The sequence below is a fragment of the Octopus sinensis genome, linkage group LG3 (genome assembly GCF_006345805.1).
Source record: "Octopus sinensis linkage group LG3, ASM634580v1, whole genome shotgun sequence".
NCBI classification, from domain to species: domain Eukaryota; kingdom Metazoa; phylum Mollusca; class Cephalopoda; order Octopoda; family Octopodidae; genus Octopus; species Octopus sinensis.
This window is the reverse complement of record NC_042999.1, coordinates 92062050-92081970: the sequence shown is the minus strand read 5'-3', so window position 1 is coordinate 92081970 and position 19921 is coordinate 92062050. Positions and strand designations below refer to the sequence as shown.

The 19921-nt window shown below is 35.6% G+C and overlaps 1 long non-coding RNA gene across 1 annotated transcript; it reads left to right on the top strand.

The window, feature by feature from the left end:
• Positions 1-1204: 1204 nt before the first annotated feature.
• On the top strand, positions 1205-18358 carry LOC118762770. The gene is made up of 2 exons (XR_004998520.1): positions 1205-1652; positions 18192-18358. It is a non-coding gene; the product is annotated as an uncharacterized LOC118762770 (long non-coding RNA).
• The last annotated feature ends 1563 nt before the right edge of the window (positions 18359-19921 follow it).

The window sequence follows — 19921 nt, the reverse complement described above, 5'->3', positions numbered from 1 at the left end:
GAAGGTGAAATCCTGTTCTTTGAGTTTGCCGTTTGGGGGGAGTCTTGTCTCCTGCAGTCCAGCAATGTTCATGTTCAGCCTCTTTAGTTCACGGTCAATGATGGCCGTCTTTCTTGTGTCTTCAGCCTTGAGTAGGTCATCAGATATGCCTGGGCACATGGTCCTGACATTTCAGCTTGCTAACCGCAGGACTGGTGGTTTCTTGTCTTTTAGTTGTTTGCCTGGTGCAGAGGTTTCAGGCCGTTTTTCAAGTCAAACTCTTAGCTCCAAGCACTCAATGAAGCAGTCGGCCTGTGGCTGGTCAGCAACTTATTGACAGCTTGAGGTGGGCAGTAGCTAACCTATGGGGTACGGGGGTCCCTCCCACCGTCAAAGGTAACCCGTAGCGCCCATATCTTACGCCAATCTGAATGAACATATCACTCGTGACTGCTACCTCCCGTGCTTTTTCTGTCATTTTTTCAGCAGCACTGAAATGTCGTTTTTAGTTTTTCGCAGGCCTGGACTGGAACTAAGAAAATCCAGGGTAGCTCAATCGTCAGGATTATATCATATTGCTCTCTCGACCTTGCTGAAGTAGTCCAAAGGAGTGCAGAGCATTACGTTTGGCTCCAGCTTGGGGTGCAGTGTCGAGTCGAACACTAAACCGCCTTCGGGCTCCACTCCGGAATTCTTTGAAGGTTGTCTCCTTTCCGTAACCCATACCGGGTACTCTCAGCCGGAGGCAGCTGAGCCCGGAACTCGTGTCAGGCAGGGTCGTCACTCCCTGAAGTAGTGAAGAAAATCGCTACCCACTACCCAAATTATATATATATATAATATATATATATTATATATATATATATATATACATACATACATATATACATACACACACACATACACACAGATATATATATATATATAATATGTATATGGAAAGAGAGAGAAATATATCATTTCAATTTCTTTATTCCCCACTAGGGGCCAAACATAGAATTCTTTAAGTTTGCTGAGTTACTAACGGAAAATGACCATATAATCTGTTCATTGACGCAAACGCAAAACAGTTCATAAAACAAAATCAGTAGAATATGCACGTATGTGTATGTATGCACAAGCACACATACGCACGCACACACGCACACCCATATGCAAACGTGTGTGTGTGTGTGTGAGACTGTGTGTGTGTGTGTCTGTCTGTGTTTGTATTTAAATATATTCGCGTCACATGCAGCATTATGACATCGTCGACGTAATATTCCGTTATTTCTTATAAGACGTTATTCGAATCAGAATAAAAACGCTAACTCTGCAAATATGCGTATATTTTGTTCTAGTTCAAGCTAGGAAGATACAAGAGCGAAATTTTCCACAATAACTTGCCTAGTAAAATCTAACGAAGTCAGCCAGCTCAGAACCTATGACATTGAAAACTGTAATTTTCCAGAAGATTTTCGTCGAAGCAGAGACGGTGTGCCTTTTTTGAAAATCAGAGATTTCCATAGGAGAATCAAAACATAAACCCTTTGCATTATGGTATCCAGAAATATAGAGAACCCTTCTATCAAAGCTGGTGCAAGATGTTGCGGATCAAAGAAATCAAGAAAAGCAAGATGCAGATTGATATACTGTGTGAAATGTTGTAGGAAAACACCGACATATAATTCGAAGTGAGTAGTTTTTACATTGCCCCTATTGATATAAAGTAGTGGACACACTACTGTAAGAGATTTTGTTCAAGGTAAATATAGGTCTATGTAAATGTTTGTGTGTGTGCATATGTTGATTATGAGTTCATGTGCACATATAGAATACATATATGTATATAGAATACATATCTACACACAAACACACATACACACGCACACGCATATAATATAAGAATATACATAAATATATGTATGTATATATATATATATATATATATATATATATTATATATATATATATTATATATATATATACATATATAGTATTATATATATACATATATATGTATAGCGAGAGATAGACAGATAGATATAGATATAGATACACATACAGATACATATATGCACACATGTGTAGGCATGTATCCATATGTATATAGTATATAAAGATACATACATATACATGTACATGTGTGTGTATATACATATAGTATAATATAATATAATATAATATGATATAATATAATATGATATATATATATATTATAGTAGTTGACAATCAACGACTATTGAAAAGGTTGCAAGACGCAAGGAAAATTTTAGAAAAAGTAACTAAACGAGTGGAAATCGAACCGGCGAGTGAGTGAAGTAATAAGGCACTAACAGCGAATGACTCTCTCCAGACACAATAAAATGTTTCAACACACGAATTCACACAAAGAATCTTGGAAGCCAAATACGAAAACGAAATACACACACACACACACACTCGCACACACACACACACACACACACACACACACACACACACACACACACACACACACACACACACACACATGAATACTCTAAACCCTAAACCTTAACCCTAAGTCTAACGCTAAACACCGGGTGTACGTATTATTTACTTTCGCCCATACATGCATATTTACTTGCATACACAAACACATTGGTAAAAGCGATCGAAAGAATTACATATTGCCATAAAGGAATGTATCAATTTGAGTTCTTCAGCTGACAGAAGAATACTGCACGTCTATGTAAATATATACACACACACACACACACAACACACACACACACATACATACATACATATATACATACAGTGAAATATTGAGAAATCTGTAGTTACTCTATCGAGATTACAAGTTCAGTGTTATACCTGTAGTTATTGGGGCCCTGGGATATGTAACTCACTACCTAAATACCAATCTTGAGAAATTAGGCTTCTCGAAACCAGAAAGCTAATTCGAAAACTATAGATCCAATCGACCACTGGAACTGTAAAAATTTGTAAAATTTTACAGACGTTTAACATTTAAATACATATGAGCATGTCTAGATATGCAACTATATGCATGAGAATACATACATAAAGTAAAACATACAAATCTGCACGCACATAAATACATACAACCAAAACTATCTTGATGTTGAAATTCCAATGAATGAGTCTTGGATCTAGGTTAGAAACCAGTTCTTTCTCTATTGGCAAAAAATCTTGAAATAAACCAAATAATGACATACATACATACATGCATGCATGCATAGATATATCTATATCTATATATAGAGAGAGATAGAGAGATACATACGTACATACATACATACATACATACATACATACATACATACATACATACATAATTGCTGCTTCCTCGTATTCGAGCAAAGGCATTGCTAGAAATAGTCATTGTAATGAGTCATTGATGATGCTCTGTGAGGTCCTTGTTTGATCCTTGACCGGCCAAACATTTACACATTCTGTTGCATAATGTATAGCTGTGCTGGCTGGCAGAGGGAACAGGTGTCACATTATGAAGTCGTTTGATATGCCTTTTCAATCCTCCAACTGAAAGGCACAGCTTTCCACATGTTGCATGCTCTGTGATATGAGTAAAAGCCGCATTACAGTTTACAAGGGCTTGATTCCTGTGAGTTGTCTTGATAGTTGACCAGGCCTGCATGTCTCAAGCATTTCCTCCTACAAATCATGCACATAAAAAGTAACAATCCCTCATTTTCCACAGGTTCATTCTTCCTAATTCTTCTCTTGATCTTCTCGTGCTTCATTCTCTCTCTTTCAAACTTCGATCTTACATACATGCATACATACATACGTACGTACGTACATACATACATACATACATACATACATACATACATACATAATACATACATACATACATACATATGCTTGTATAGATAAATGTAAGTGGACGTGTCTATGTATAAACGAAATGTATATACGCATGAATATACATATTTTATATGCTAGCACTCTGTGGCATAGGACAATGAGGTTCTAGTTGATCCGAATTATGGAAGAGCTTGAAATTCACGTTCAAGGGGCTGAGCACTCCACAAACACGTGTAGCCTTAACGTAGTTCTCAAAGAGATTCAAAGTATGTATGAATATATATGTATGTATGTATGCCTGCATGTAAGTATGTATGCATATATATATATATATATATATATATATATATATATATTGTTCTCGAGAAAAATTTAGCACAACTATGAACGTAACCCTTATTTTGATTTTAATTATATATATATATATAAAATTAAAATCAAAATAAGGGTTACGTTCATAGTTGTGCTAAATTTTTCTCGAGAACAATTCTTAGTGGTTGAGACCATTGCGGATCTATTTCTAGCGTAAGAGCGTCCACATAGTGGATTCTCTCTCATATTTGTATATATATATATATATATATGTGTGTGTGTGTGTGTGTGTGTGTGTGTTGTGTGTGTGTGTGTGTGTGTATGTGTGTGTGTGTGTGTGTGTGTGTGTGTGTGCTTGTGTATTTACACACACATGCACTCACACACACATACAGAATGTAACAAGGTTGGCCCTTTGAAATACAGATGCCACACATTTTTGCACTCAGTGGAAAAGTAACATTCCACCGTCTTCGAAGTTTCAACCTAAATCTAACAGACTGAAACTTCGAATGGGCGATGATTCCTGTTCTATTAAAAGTCTTACATAAACATATATATTTGCGCGCGCACGTGTGTATTCCTTATTTTTTACTTTATGCTCATCCTTTTTTTATTCCCGGACTTCGTACAAGAAGCATGCTTGATCACAAACATATATACATATTTATGTACATATACATATGTCTATATAATAAATATATACGTGTGTGCGTGTGTGTCTGTATATATATTTACATATATATATGTGTGTATATATATATATATATATATATATATATATATATATTATATATATATGGGCGAATATAAAGAATGCGTACACCAAGTGTTTAGTATTTAGTGTTAGGTTAGGATTAGGTTAGGGTTAGGGCTTTTGTGAAGTCGAAAACGGATGGTGTACTTACGTACACACGTGTGTATGTATGTATGTATGTATGTATGTATGTGTATAGACATTATGTGGTGGCTAAGTTTTGGACACATCATGCGATGGATTGGGAAATCTCGTAAAAGGCGGACGAACTTAGGAATGTGAAGGGACAGCTATTCTATATTGTGTTTATATGCATTTTTAAGATACATGTGAAAATTGGATGTGAAAACAGCATATGGCACAGCAGGAATCCAGCTATTAACGGTAAGGTTTCTACGTGTAGAAAAGTGATAGCTAGCACACTTCATACGTGACGTAAATAACTCAGCGTATTATGACACACATAGATCATACTGGTTCTCTCACAGTACTCCTTGGACGTCTTGGACGTCTTATTGCAAGTTCCGTATGTCGGCTACCAGAAATAAAAACTAGTCGTCCGGTTCAATATTACCTCATACCTATCCAAAACTACCTGGAAAGCGTTTTGCCTGATATATACATAAATACAAAAATACATACCTGCATACATTATGTATGGGATCAAAAGCTGCTCAAAAATGTGAACATTCTACCTCTTAGAGCGAAAAAATGATTGTCCTGCGATAGAAAGAATCCCACAGATGGTGAATACACACATAAATGTCAACTCAAGGAATACTGGTGGAGCATTCCAATAAAATTGTCATCAAGTGCAAGCATAGCTGGCTAGATATAATTGTTTGGGACAGGCAAGCAAAATTTAAAAAAAGCACTGTTATAGAGAACAGCCGGCTGATTGATGTTGATATCTCTTCGCAGATCAGAGAAAAGTAGGCTACGGAAAGCGGCTTCGAAGCCTTCGGCTTATTTACCCGGATTCTAAATGCACATTTATTCCAATAATAGTTGGTGCACATGGTTTTGTCAGTAAGTGCCGAAGTAATTATTTTGGATTTACAGAAAGGGAAATCAACAATCTAACATGGACATTACAATTACAATTTATAAAAATATTGAAGGCATTGTCAAGTTCAAATTGTGATGTTATTTTTGTTCTCTACGTTCTAGCGATGGAGCTTTGTACATTTTCTTGCAATCCAGCAATATTCTTACAGAAAGTTTTGAAATAATCAAGAATAGAATTTCCTTTTGAACCACATACTTGTTCTAGTTTTATAATCTAGTATCACAATTTACAAGGGTTTGATACCTGTGAGTTCTCTGATGGTTGACCAGGACTACCTGACTCAAGCATTTTCTCCCACAGAATCACACACATAAGAAGCAACACTCCCTTATTTTTCCTCAGGTCCATTTTTACTAAGCTTTCTTTCGATCGTCTCGTAATTCATTCTCTCTCTTTCAAACTTCGAACAACCAGTGTGCACTTCTTTCCTCCATCTATTTTGGTCTTGTGACTCCCTCTTCCTATCAACTGAAACTCCTGTCTGTGTCAGCAATTCTGAGGCAGTCCTTGAACCTCATTTCGGGTTTGTGTGCTAGGCTCCTTCCGGCTCTTTATTTATTATAGCCACAAGGGATCAAAGTAGAGTGGGGGACAAACAAGACCAGCTCACTAGACAAAAGTTGCTTTGGAAGTATTTATTTCATCATTCATTCTCACGTTCACCACCACCTCAAACGAATTTGCAGAATCATCGATTCTACACTTCTAACACTTCTCTCAAGTGCCTTCACATCACTGATTGCCATTATTCAATTTATCCCTGCCATTATTCAATTTATCCCTACCATTATTCAATTTATCCCTGCCATTATTCAACTTATCCCAAGAATATTCCTAAGACAATATTGATAATATCGTAAGGCGACGAGCTGGCAGAAATGTTAGCACGCCGGGCGAAATGCTAAGCGGTATTTCGTCTGCCGCAAAGTTCTGAGTTCGAATTCCGCCGAGGTTGTCTTTCCCTTTCATCCTTTCGGGGTCGATTAAATAAGTACCAGTTACGCACTGGGGTCGATGTAATCGACTTAATCCGTTTGTCTGTCCTTGGTTGTCCTCTCTGTGAGTAGTAAAGAAATAGGTATTCGTCTGTCATTACGTTCAGAATTCAGAGGTCGACGTTGCTTTTCATTCTTTGGGGGCCGATAAAATAAGAGCAAGTTGCGTACTGGGGTCGATCTAATCGACAGGTCGCCTCCCCAAAAATTTTGGACCTTGTGCTTAGATTGGAAAAGAATATTGATATCGTTCCAAGTGCCTTAAATGCCTTCGATAGACCGCCTCGTCTCACTTCTATAGAGCAACGCTGGCAAAACACTTGTGCTATAAACCCTAAATTTAATTTACAAAGCTGTCGCTTAACCAATGCTGGTGTGTTTATGGCCTCGTAACTTAACGGTTCGACAAAAGATAGAATTAGAACCAAGTTTACAAAGAATAAGTTCTGGAGTCGACTCCTTCGACGGTGCAGGATTGGCTGTATGTTAAGTAACTTGCTTGCCAACCACATAGTTCCGTGTTCAATCCCACTGCGTGGCATATTGGGGAAGTGTCTTCTACTATAGCCTCGGGCCGACTAAGGCCTTGTGAGTGGATTCTGTTTTACCTGTACATACATATACATATACTTATATACATATATGTATACATACATATAAACATATATACTTCTACACACACGTATATATATGTGTGTTGTGTGTGTGTGTATATATATATATCTATATATGCATATATATATATATATATATATATATGTATCTATGTATGTATATGGACATACACACGCACATATATATATATATATATATATATATATATATATATATATTATATATGTATGTATGTATATACTCTCAGAAGCAAAATAATGCCGAGCAGCGTGAATAGGATAATAACCTTATATTGCAGAAACATTTGTCAGCGGCCAACCATGAAACTCGAACATCATATTTCTATGATTAGCGGAAAATTTTTGAACTCATAAACTCTTTTTATAGACGTGAAATTGAAATTACGATATGTGTAAACAAAATTAGCTTTTTTGTAGAAGCATTGAAATATATTGAAATATACAGTTATAGAGATAATTTATTTATCCTCAAACGCATAATATATATATATATATACATGTATATATGTATATATATATATATTATATATATATATATATATATATATATATATATTATATATATATATACCCATATTTTCATGTATACTTATACATATATACATACATATATATATGGATATATATATATATATATATATATATATATATGCACATACATATGTAAATATGTATCTAACACGTGTGTGTGTGCCATGTTTGTGCGTGGTTATGTGTGAGTGTATATATATACATATATATATCATACATATATTTATATGTGTATTTTCATTAATATTCAACAGTAATAGACTGACTCAAGGTCCGAGAATTTAGTGCATTATCACTTAGTGTTCAAGTGGTAACGCACGGAACTCTTGGTCCTTCAATCACTTTGTTGCTCCTGCTAAATATCAACGAAAATATACACATACTCATTTTTTGTGATTTGTTTTACCCTTCTGCATCACTATTACTGTCTAGGTGTATATTGACGCGTGCGTGTGTATGTATGTGTGTGTGTGTGTGTGTGTGTATACATGCGCGCGCATACACACACACACACACACACACACACATATATATACATGGATGCACGATCGCTACTACTGACACCAGATGTTGCACCTGTATCCCTATTGAACATCGGAAGCCAGCTAAAACCCGGCAACTAAAAATTCTTGCATGCAATCAACCTATATGTATGACACCCACTGAATCCTCTAATGTAACACATGCAGATGTGCACATCCCAGGGTATGTTGTATTTCACATACACAGAAGAGAAAGCAGTGCTGTTGCTACGTACATCCGTGAAAATGTTATACCACTTGTATTACTGTCGCATTCAAATTCACTCTGCGACATACAAATTCACTCAGCAATATATAAAGCAATTTGGTGGAGTTGTATGCTCAACATATCCTCCACCAAATACCATGAAGTATGATGGAAAATTTGAGGATAACCTCAGCCACATAGAAGAAGTATTAACAAATCTCGAACAGCACATCAACATACTCCTCCTGGCTGACTTCAACCTCCCAAATGTTAAATGGCTGAAAGGCCACATCCTCTCTGGGATGTCACTGCATGAACAAAATCATGTAGAGTTATTACTGGAACTTTCTCTGCTGTTCATGGAACAAGTGATACGCCAACCAAGAGAAACGACATCTTGGACTTCTGCCTCAAATAATCTGGACCTTATCCATAATGTGAGTGTGACATTGTTGAACTAACTATGTATGTTCCTAAGCGAACTACTGGGATCTACCCTATCAAGGGGACTCAAGCCATATCCAACCTGAATTTCAATAAAATAAAATGGGAATCAATCCGCAAAGAGATCCATAATCAAAACTGGTCCAACATTCTTTGTATGCAAGTCATTGACTTGAAACTCTGTCAGTTTATGTCAACAGTGCACTCAGGAATGAAAGGCAAATATACCGACAAACAAGATTCTCTGGGACAGAAAAATCCTTATGAGACGTAGGCCAAAGGTCTCAAAACCGGTTGACTAGGTAACTGAAGGATAGGGAGAAGTCTATTTTAATACGGACACTCCTAGAAATCGAAAGAAAGATCAAACTATTTCATGAAAAGGAAAGAGCAGAGCAGATAAGAGAGAGAGGAGGAGGGAGAGAGAGAGATAGAGAAAGAAAGAGAGAACAGAGCTGTGGAAAGCATAAAAACAAGTCCTAAAACTTTCAACGAATTTGCAAAGGAAACGGCCAGAATAATAAGTGAGGTATTCAGTGAACAATTTAGAAGTGTTTTTCATCTCCCCAGTGGTACACATGCAGATATAAAAAAAACCGACTTATTTCTTTAATATTGTAGCCCTAAAGAAGACGGCACCAACCATGAATTACATCAACACTGAAGAGACAGATGTAACAGCGGCCGTAGATGAAATGAGCTGAAGCTCAGCAACTGATCCCTATGGCTTCTCAGCTATTCTCCTGAAGTATTGTAAGCAGATAGTTTTCCAGAGATTTCTTACAAACGGTAAACTTCCCAAAAAACTGAAAGAAAGTATTATATGCCCTACCCAGAAAGGTGGAAGATATGCAATAATCTACATATGGAAACCTCTAGAAGGGCTAGTACCTAATTTCGGCATAGAATATCATACAAATGCCAGAACTGGACGCCATTGTATTGTACCAAAGGTACCTTCCACTCCATCTAAATTCAGGACCAGGTACTGCAATAGTCTAGGGTTCGAAGGTCCACAGCTCTTCAATGATCTGCCACAAAAGATTAAGAAATTTACATAATGTGGACGTAGATGTCTTCAGAAAGGAACTAGACATCTTCATCTCCACAAAACTGGCTGAACTAACGGCCCTACATGAGGTACAGACGAGGGCTGTGGTGTCAAACTCCCTCATACACCAAATGGGCCAAAAGTTGGGAGAAAGGCACATACAGGAGTGGTGATATAACTCCCACCCAACCTGAAGAAATAAGAGATCACGGTGGTGCTCCAGCATGACCGTAGCTGTATGGCTGAAACGAATAAAACAAAAGATATGTGTATATATGGATATAATGTGTGTGTATATATGTATATATGTATTGATATATATATATATATATATATATATATATGTATATATATATATATATATATATATATATTATATATATATATATGTATATATATATATATGTATAACATATGTTTTCTCCGTCTCTATCTTTGCGTGTATGTTTGTTTGTTTGTGTGTGTGTGTTTGTGAATGCGTGTATGTGTGTGTAAGAGAGGGGGAAATGAGGCGAGGGAGGGGTTAAAAAAATGAGTGAAGGAATTATACAGATTTAGGTGATGTTTATAAAGTGATAGCGGTTTAACGGAAATATTTAGAAAAATATCTCTTTATACCGCTCATATCTATTCTCTCGGTATCATTTGAGTAAAAGGGAAATAGAAATAAATCAAATGAGAGAATAAAGGAATTTATTACTTGCACAAGTTTTTAAGAAAAGCTTTTAAAATTATAAATGTATCAATAGCGAAGCAGTAAGTAATTAACGGATATTATTTCGAATTCGAATGAAAGAATTTAATCTTTCTCTAAGTATTTCGTTTAGTTCTGTAGCGTTTATGTGTCTACATAGTTGATTAATCTTGTTTTCTTTGCTTGTTATTGTTATTTTCTGCAGGTGTAGTGTTTGCTTTTTATATTTTTTCGTTACTTAAGATTTCTTTGATGGACGCACCACATTCTCTAACCGATTTTCTTTAGACAGCCACAAGCGTTTGCATTTCCTATTAAAACGTAAAAGGAAAAAAAAAATGGAAAACGATGGAAAAATCCTAAGAAAATGTAAAAGTTAGCCAGTTTGATTAATATTTCCGATTATAATTATTGCAGAATGATGAGCAATAAATAAATAACTATAATAAATCAATATAAAGGATAGGGAAAAAAGAGGCAAAGCTTGCTCCAAGCTTGTACTTTATCTTCCTACGGTATTTCTACTAATAGAAGAGTTACTCAATGATGTTTTTTACGTCAATTTTCCAACGAAGCAATTTCAAGTTTAATTAATCTACCCATCTATTTTGTTTAAAATACAAGCATGCAAGAAAAGCATACATATATGGAGATATCTATTTAAAATATATACATGCAAGGAAGACATACGTATATAGAGATATCCATTTATCTTCTGATACCTCTGAAGAATTTTCCGTAATTTCGGACGGTATCGGCGATCTTTTACTGTTTTACTGTTTGGTCCAGTGGTTTCCAAACTGGGGTCCGCAAAAGTAGTACTGGGGGCCAGTGAGCTAAATTCAAAATTTCATTTATATATTTTTTCCGAATTTGTGTAATGTATATAGAATAATATATCAGTTGAATAAAGTTAAAGCATGGTCTGGTTTTCACGTTTTTTATTATGATTACTACGTAATTGAACTTTACGAACATTACAAAATATTTTTTTTATGTTAAAATACTATAATAAAAAATGTGAAAACCAAACCGTTTTAAATTTATTCAACTGAATTAATATTAGGTTGTCAAGAAAGTTCTTGTAGTTTTTAATCTTTAAATTCAGATGCATATATATCGGCTCAAACAAAACTTTATTAATCGAAATTAACATCAGCAGAGTCAACACACTTTTGAAAACGTGAAACAAGTCTATTTATGCCAGTAGCGTAAAAATTCTGCGTACTGGTGGCGATGAAGTCATTGAAGCGTGTTTGGCATCGTCTTGGTTTTTTAAGCATTCCTCACGCAGGAAGTTGTCGAGATGCTTGAAAAAGTGGTAGTCGGTAGGCGAGAGGTTTGGTGAGTATGGCGGATGAGGCAAAGTTTCGTTGCCCAATTCGTTCAATTTTTGCAGGGTTAGTTCGACATGCGGCCGAGCGTTGTCGTGGAGAAGAATTGGTCCTTTTGTATTGACCAATGCTGGCTGTTGTTGTCTGAGTTCCTTATGCATTTCATCCATTTGTTGACAGCACTTTTCCGCCGTAATGGTTGCGCCTGGATCCAAAAAAGCTGTGATGGAACGGGTCGTTCTTGCGTAACAGAAGGGAAGACGACATTTCAAAACGGCGTTTGTGTGTGTGTGTGGTGTGTGTGTGTGTGTGTGTGTGTGTGTGTGTGTGTGTGTGCGTGCGTGTGTGTGTATGGGGGTGTTTAATTCGTGCGGCACCCATTACTCAAGTAATTTTTTTCCAATCTTTTCCAAGTGGTTGGAAATTGTTTTGTACGTTACGTCTAATTCAGAAGCAAGCTCTCGAACAGTTGTGCATGGATTGGCGTTGACTAAGGCTCTTAGATGATCGTTGCCAACATCCGATGGCCGACCACTACACTTATCATCTTCAAGACTCACGTCACCGCTACGAAGTTTCTTGAACCACCATTGTGCTGTACGTTCATTAGTGGTTCCTGGGTCAAACGCATCGTTGATATCGCGAGCTGTTTCAGCAGCTTTTCGGCCTAGCTTGAACTAGAATAAGAAAATTGTGCGAATTTGCTTTTTGTCCATGTTGTATTCAACGTTCCGGAAAAAATGGCCGAATTATTCAAAAAGAAGTAGCACGATTAGATAGAACGACAAACGGACTTTAGAATGATAAATAAAGTCAAAAGTAATTTAACGAAAATTAATTTGAAAATACATCATTTAAAACCAAAATTAAACATCCCGCAAGAAATTTTTTGACAACCTAATAGTAATAGTAAGACAACAAAGAAATGAAAGAGACCGCGATTTTAAGTAAATAGAGGAATTTATCTGTAATTTAATATGTGACAATTATTCGGTTGGCATAATAAAAATCCGAGTTTCGGATGTCGGGGCGGAAATCTGCACCGGCATCTCTTCAGTTATCGAGTTCAATTTCAATATATAAACAGTGTTAAATATATATATATACACATAAGGATAAGTATATTAAAAGGGGTCCAGTGGTCCGTGGGGAAACTAAGTGTAAGGTTTGTGAACTACTGGTTTAGTTGTTGGTGTTGTTGTTGTTGTTGTTGGCGGTGGTGATGTTGATTGAGTTGATGATTGTGATGCGCATGTATTTTTGAGTTTAATGGCGATTGAAATTGTCTTTCTGATTTCACTATGGCTATCAAGTCTCATTTCACCTTCTCATATATTAATTGCTGTTTTTATTATTGATGAAGGTTGTGTTTCTGATTTGGATTGAACTGCTTGCTTCACTTGTCAGCAATATCATTGCTGTTACGTTTGTGACAAATAACGAGTGAACAACAAAAAAAAATAAAGCAAGAAAACGCGTTCAATTTCAATATATAAACAGTGTTAATCAGAATGGGTCCAGTATAAACATGAAACTATATCAAAGACGCCTGTCAAGGGATTGGTTAAACTCAAGATAAAATTAGATATGATTACTTATGGCGATGTCTTCTTTTCATATCTATCTATCTATCTATCTATCTATCTATCTATCTATCTATCTATCTATCTATCTATCTATCTATCTACCTATCTAGGTATCTATCTTTCTCTCTCTCTCTCTTTGTCTGCTTGTCTGTATATTTATTATTCTCTCTCTCTCTCCATCTATCTATCTATCTATCTATCTATCTATCTATATCTATCTATCTATCTATCTATCTATCTATCTATCTATCTATCTAGGTATCTTTATCTATCTTTCTATTTATCAATCATTTAATTCGTCAGTGTCTGTCTACCTACTTGCCTGTCTGTCTGTTTTTCTGTGTCTATGTATGTATATACATACATAGTATGGTAGTAATAGTTAATACATCGGTCTAGTTATGTAGGATATAAGTCGCTGAAACCACTTATGATTCAGTGTGGAACATACAAATGAATAAATAACCACGCCGCAAGGGGCTTTGTTGCTTTATGTACATTGTAATCATTCTTTTGTTTTACAGAAAACCATTTGCTTCTAAATGATTCGTACCGAGAATACTGCACTGATTCGCATAGTGTAAACAGAGTGCAATAGACATATACACATACTCGAGCGCGCATACACACATGCACAAACACGCACACACACAAACATCACACACAAACACACAAACAAACACGCATACACACATGCACATACATATAGACATATAGTTCACGCGTATATAGCTCACACATACACACGCGCACACAGCTCAAACACTCAAGGCATACACATACGTGAAAGAGAGTAAGAAATTGAGCGAGATAAATTGCGAGAGGGAGAGAGAGGGAGGGAGGGAGAGAGAGAGAGAGAGAGAGAGAGAGAGAGAGAGAGAGAGAGAGAGAGAGAGAGAAAGAGAAATAAGAATAAAAGAACTGGCATGGAAAGACATGAGGGAGCAGAAAAGAACTATATTATCTAATTAAGAGAGAAAGCTATGGACTGGCCCCAAACTTTTGAATAGAAGCAGAAAACCAGAGGCTTGCCAGTGTTGTACTAAGAGATAAGAAGCATAATGTTTTAGATTTTGAAGAGAGAATAAATGAAGACGTTGCTGGGTGACTAATAGCGAGTGGAGTGCCTCAGGGAACTGTCTTTGGGCCGCTAATGTTTATGGTGGCCCTTTCGGACATGCCCTCAGTTACACAGACAGCCACTCTTACTAGCCATGCCAACGACACAAAAGTAGTACAAGCAGTCAAGGAACCTTACTTTGGACCAAGTGGAGCAGCAATCTGAGAATCATGTACGGTGCATTATCTGGTGACTGAGGTCAGCAACAACACCTTGTTTCATGTGCATATCACCAAAATGGTGGTCAATGATCAGGTTTATGGCCGGATGAATTATTTGAACTTTCAGAATGACAGACCTGGAAACTATACTGGTTCTATGGGGTAACATTTATTCTCAGCCATTTGGACTACTGCTTTCAAATGTGGTCAACTCACAGTGTAAAGTTAATTGCAGAACATGAGGCAGTTCAGCGGTGCTACACGAGGAAGATTGCATCAATGGAACATGTGAGCTATTGGGAAAGGCCGAAAGAGCTACGATTCAACTATCTGGAGCGAAGACGGGACAAATATACAGTGATATACACAAGGAAGATCCTAAAGAGGTTGGCCCCAAACTTTGGCATCGAGAGTTTTACAAACTCCAGGACTGAACGTCACTATGCTGCCTAGAGTGAAGACCATCTACTGTAACAGACTGGGTATGAAGGGTCCACAACTGCTTAATACATAGCCAAAACAGCTGAGAGATCTACATGTGATAGGGGTAGATATTTTCAAGAAACGACTTAACCTCCTGCGGTCAAAGGTCCCAGTTGACCCTGCAAAAAACAGTGTCGAAGTTCAACTTCACCAAAGGTCAATTACATAACAATGGCAACTGAAAAGATGGTTACACTGTAGTGCCGCAGTATGGCAAAAGAGTATATATATATATATATATATAAATACATATGTAATATATATATATACATATGTATATTATTACTATATATATATATATATATATATATATATATATATTATATATATATATATATTATATACATATGTATATATATATATATATATATATACATATGTATATATATATATATATATATATATATATATATATATATATAATATATATATATATATATGTATATTATATATGTATATTATATATATATATATATATACATATGTATAGATATATGTATATATATATATATATACATATGTATATATACATATGTATAATAATATATATATATATATATATAATATGCATATTAATATACATATGTATATAGGATTATATATATACATATGTATTAATGTATATATATATATATATATATACATAAATTATTATAGAATACCACGATATATATATATACAAATGGGTTACGTATCTGACATTTTTGTGTAGTAGTAGTAGTAGTAGTAATAGTAATAGTAGCAGTAGTAGCAATAGTAGTAGTAGCAGCAGCATCCACTGTGATTCCCTACTAATCCTGGTGGATGACGCCTTTGCATCACTCAAGCGGTAACTCTCCAGCCTATGGGCCTGTTTGAAAGTAACTTCGAAGTGATTATCAGATTTTGAGTTAAATAGTTTTAGACACCGGTTCATCTTGTGGAGGGAATAACATCAGGACCATGCAAGCTTTATTTATGCTTTAGTAGTAGTATTCGAAGTAATGAAATCTTTAATTGATAAATATAAGTTATGGACTCCAGAATATTTCATTGAAAGTAAGAATGAAAAGAAGAAAAACTGCAGAAAGTCAAAAGATTAAGCAAATTTTAAAACTATCCTTATTCCGATACAATATATGTAATAATAATATTTGATTGAAACGAAGTATAAGTATACAACATTGAAAACATTTATCAAGTGACATGGTATTCAGATATCTATAAAATTCGTTCTGAATAAATATATTTAGTTACATAAGCCTGTAATTTATGAGGGTAAAAACATAATCGTCTCGAAAAGTGAGAGCGGGGAACCGTTCTGCGATACGAATTAGCTTTATTTTAAATTGCACTTGTAGCTCTCTCTGTCTCTGTCTGTATCTCTTTCTCTCTCTTTATGTATGTACATATAATATATATTTATATGTACACATATGTATGTATGTATATATGTATGTATGTGTGGGCGCGCGCGTGTCGTGTTATATATACGGTTGGCACAAAGATAATTGCGGTTCATAATCACCAATAATTAAAGTAATAAGTGATGCCAGCTCAGAAGTAAAAAAAAAATTGCCGAGCAAATCTATAATTGTGGATGATCGGGGTAACCTGGAGAAGTTAATTTTGTATTTCACTACGCTCAGCTTCTGAACGCTCATTCGGTCTCATACTTTATCACAGAGAACAAGTGCTGGTCGTAAACATTACTATTCTTTGTGCATTATATCGGTCTCATAGCAGTAATTCTCGGTGATGGTTTCGCAAAATTTCTAGAAGTAGTAGTGGGTGATTCTACTTGCCAGGTACCACGCAGATTCGGTTTGTGGGAGTGTTTTGTTAGGGCGGTCTCAAACAAGCCCCACTGCAGAGGGGTTTGCGTATAATCAATTTCTCGCCAAGTGTCGCAATGCGATAAAGAAAGTACTAATTTTCCTTACACTGTGTAGACATTGTAACTGGGATCTTTATATTTTCATTCGGTATATTTATGGAGTTATTCATATTTTCCATTATCTTGCATATGCTGCAGAATAATTGGGTTACAGTCTATGTATGTCTTCTCAGTCTCGATATATTTTACGTGGATTCACTCAAATAATGGCCCTTATTTGGGGTTTGCTCGTCATAGATGCTATCTGCAGTCTTCTTTGTTTTCAAAGCTTTCGTCTTCTCTCAAAATATATGGAACAAATGTTAAATATTTGATTAATTGACATCTTAGTTAAAATGCAGACAGTTTTCTCTCTTTTTCGGCTTTGAATTCATAGAGTAAACTAATTTAATTTACCTGTTATATTTGAAAAAAATTCTTAGTCTGAAATACACGTGACTAAATTGTAACAAAAATCTGTAAACGTAAACCAATGGCGCCAAATATAGGTTTTCCAGTGGGATTGTACGTAACTATAGCTACATAAAAATTAATACAAATATAAGCATAAATAACCGCAATTATTTTTGCACCTACCTCATGTATAGATAAAATTATTCTCGTATTTCTATCTTATGTTTATTATAACATCTATTGACAGAGTTGTGAGGTTACAGAATGGGGTTTGCGCACTGAAAGGAGGCTGCTCTATGTGCACGTCGTTAAAATATAAATTTGTTTCACCGAAGTTTGCAAGGAAGTGGAGGACGATTTAATGAATCCATGTTGAAATATTTTTCGATGAATAAAGTAATCGACATGCAATGCTAGTTTTATTGTTTCAAATTTATTATGTTGCTATTGTTAATATATGCAAATAATCGAGGTGGTAAATGCAATAAGATTTTACGTTTGGCCTTTATCAGACTAAGCATACATAGTTATATTTTACTATTTTTCTTTATTGGTTTTCATCAACAGATTAGGACTTAAAAGTCAGCGGATTATGTCGACCGCACTGCTTTTTCTAGTTTATCGTCTGACTAGAGGCAAAATAGGAAAATAAAGGAACTGTTTTAATTACGTAACCAGTATCATAAGGGATACAAGCCGTTTGATTCCACAGATGGCACAGACAAACTCAAAACGCACACGCTCAGGCATATACACCTATGCATGCGTCACCCATACATATGCACGTGCCTCAGTCTCTGGTTATCTCAACACGATTGAATCCTGTCAGACTGATCTGGATTACTTTGAATCCTGTATTGGAATTTAATTAGCGACCGAGTAACTTCCTTAAATCTCTACATGAACTCTGTTCATAAACCTACCCCACAGGCGTGGCTGTGTGGTAAGAAGCTTGCTTCTTAACCACATAGTTCTGGATTCAGTCCCACTGTGTGGCACCCTGGGCAAGTGTCTTCTACTATAGCTTCGGGCCATCCAAAGCCTTGTGAGTGGATTTGGTAGACGGAAACTGAAAGAAGCCTGTGATATTATATATATATATATATATATATATATATATATATATATATATATATATATATCATAATCAGGATAAAACCTATATAGGATGTTATCAAGTAGCTAGCATGTAAAAAACAATTTAGGTAAAAATTAATACAAAGTGTATTCGTATTTATAAAATTAAATAATTTGTATATATACATATATATAGATATGTGTATTTGTCTTTATGTCTGTTCTTCCGCCGCCATCACTTGACAACCGATGTTGGTGTGTTTGCCCCCTCGTAACTTAGCGGTTCAGCAAAATAGACTGATAGAATAAGTACTAGGCTTACAAATAATAAGTCCTGGGGTCGATTTCTTCGTCGACTAGAAAACCTTCAAGGCGGTGTTCCAGCAGAGCCGCAGTCAAATGAGTGAACCAAGTAAAAAAATAAAAGAATAAAAGAATATACCAATTAAAATATTACAAAGCAGTTTTGGTTTCACATCTTCTGGAAATATAGAAGTAATCACCATTAATAAACCACAATTTATTACGCAAGCCAGTTTCCGAGAATGCGTTAAAACGCAAATCAGTTCATTCGATTATTTTTAACCCTTCAGTAATTGTGATTTAATGAGCGATGTTGCTGGAGAGAGTTAATTAGGTTAGTCAGTCACTAATGATATCAAAACAGAATTGAAACTCATCTATCGTTTCGTCTCAATATGGCTGATTAAATTCCAACACAGGATTCAAATTCTGCGTGAAGACTCTGTATAGTACAGTATAGCACTGAAATACAAAACTTAATGTGACAGCACTTCATGTATCTTTAATGTATGGCTACTTTTTCTAGCAGATCATGCAACCACATACAAGCTCCATCGTTAGTCTATCTCAGTAATAATTTTGTTGTTATTTAGCCTC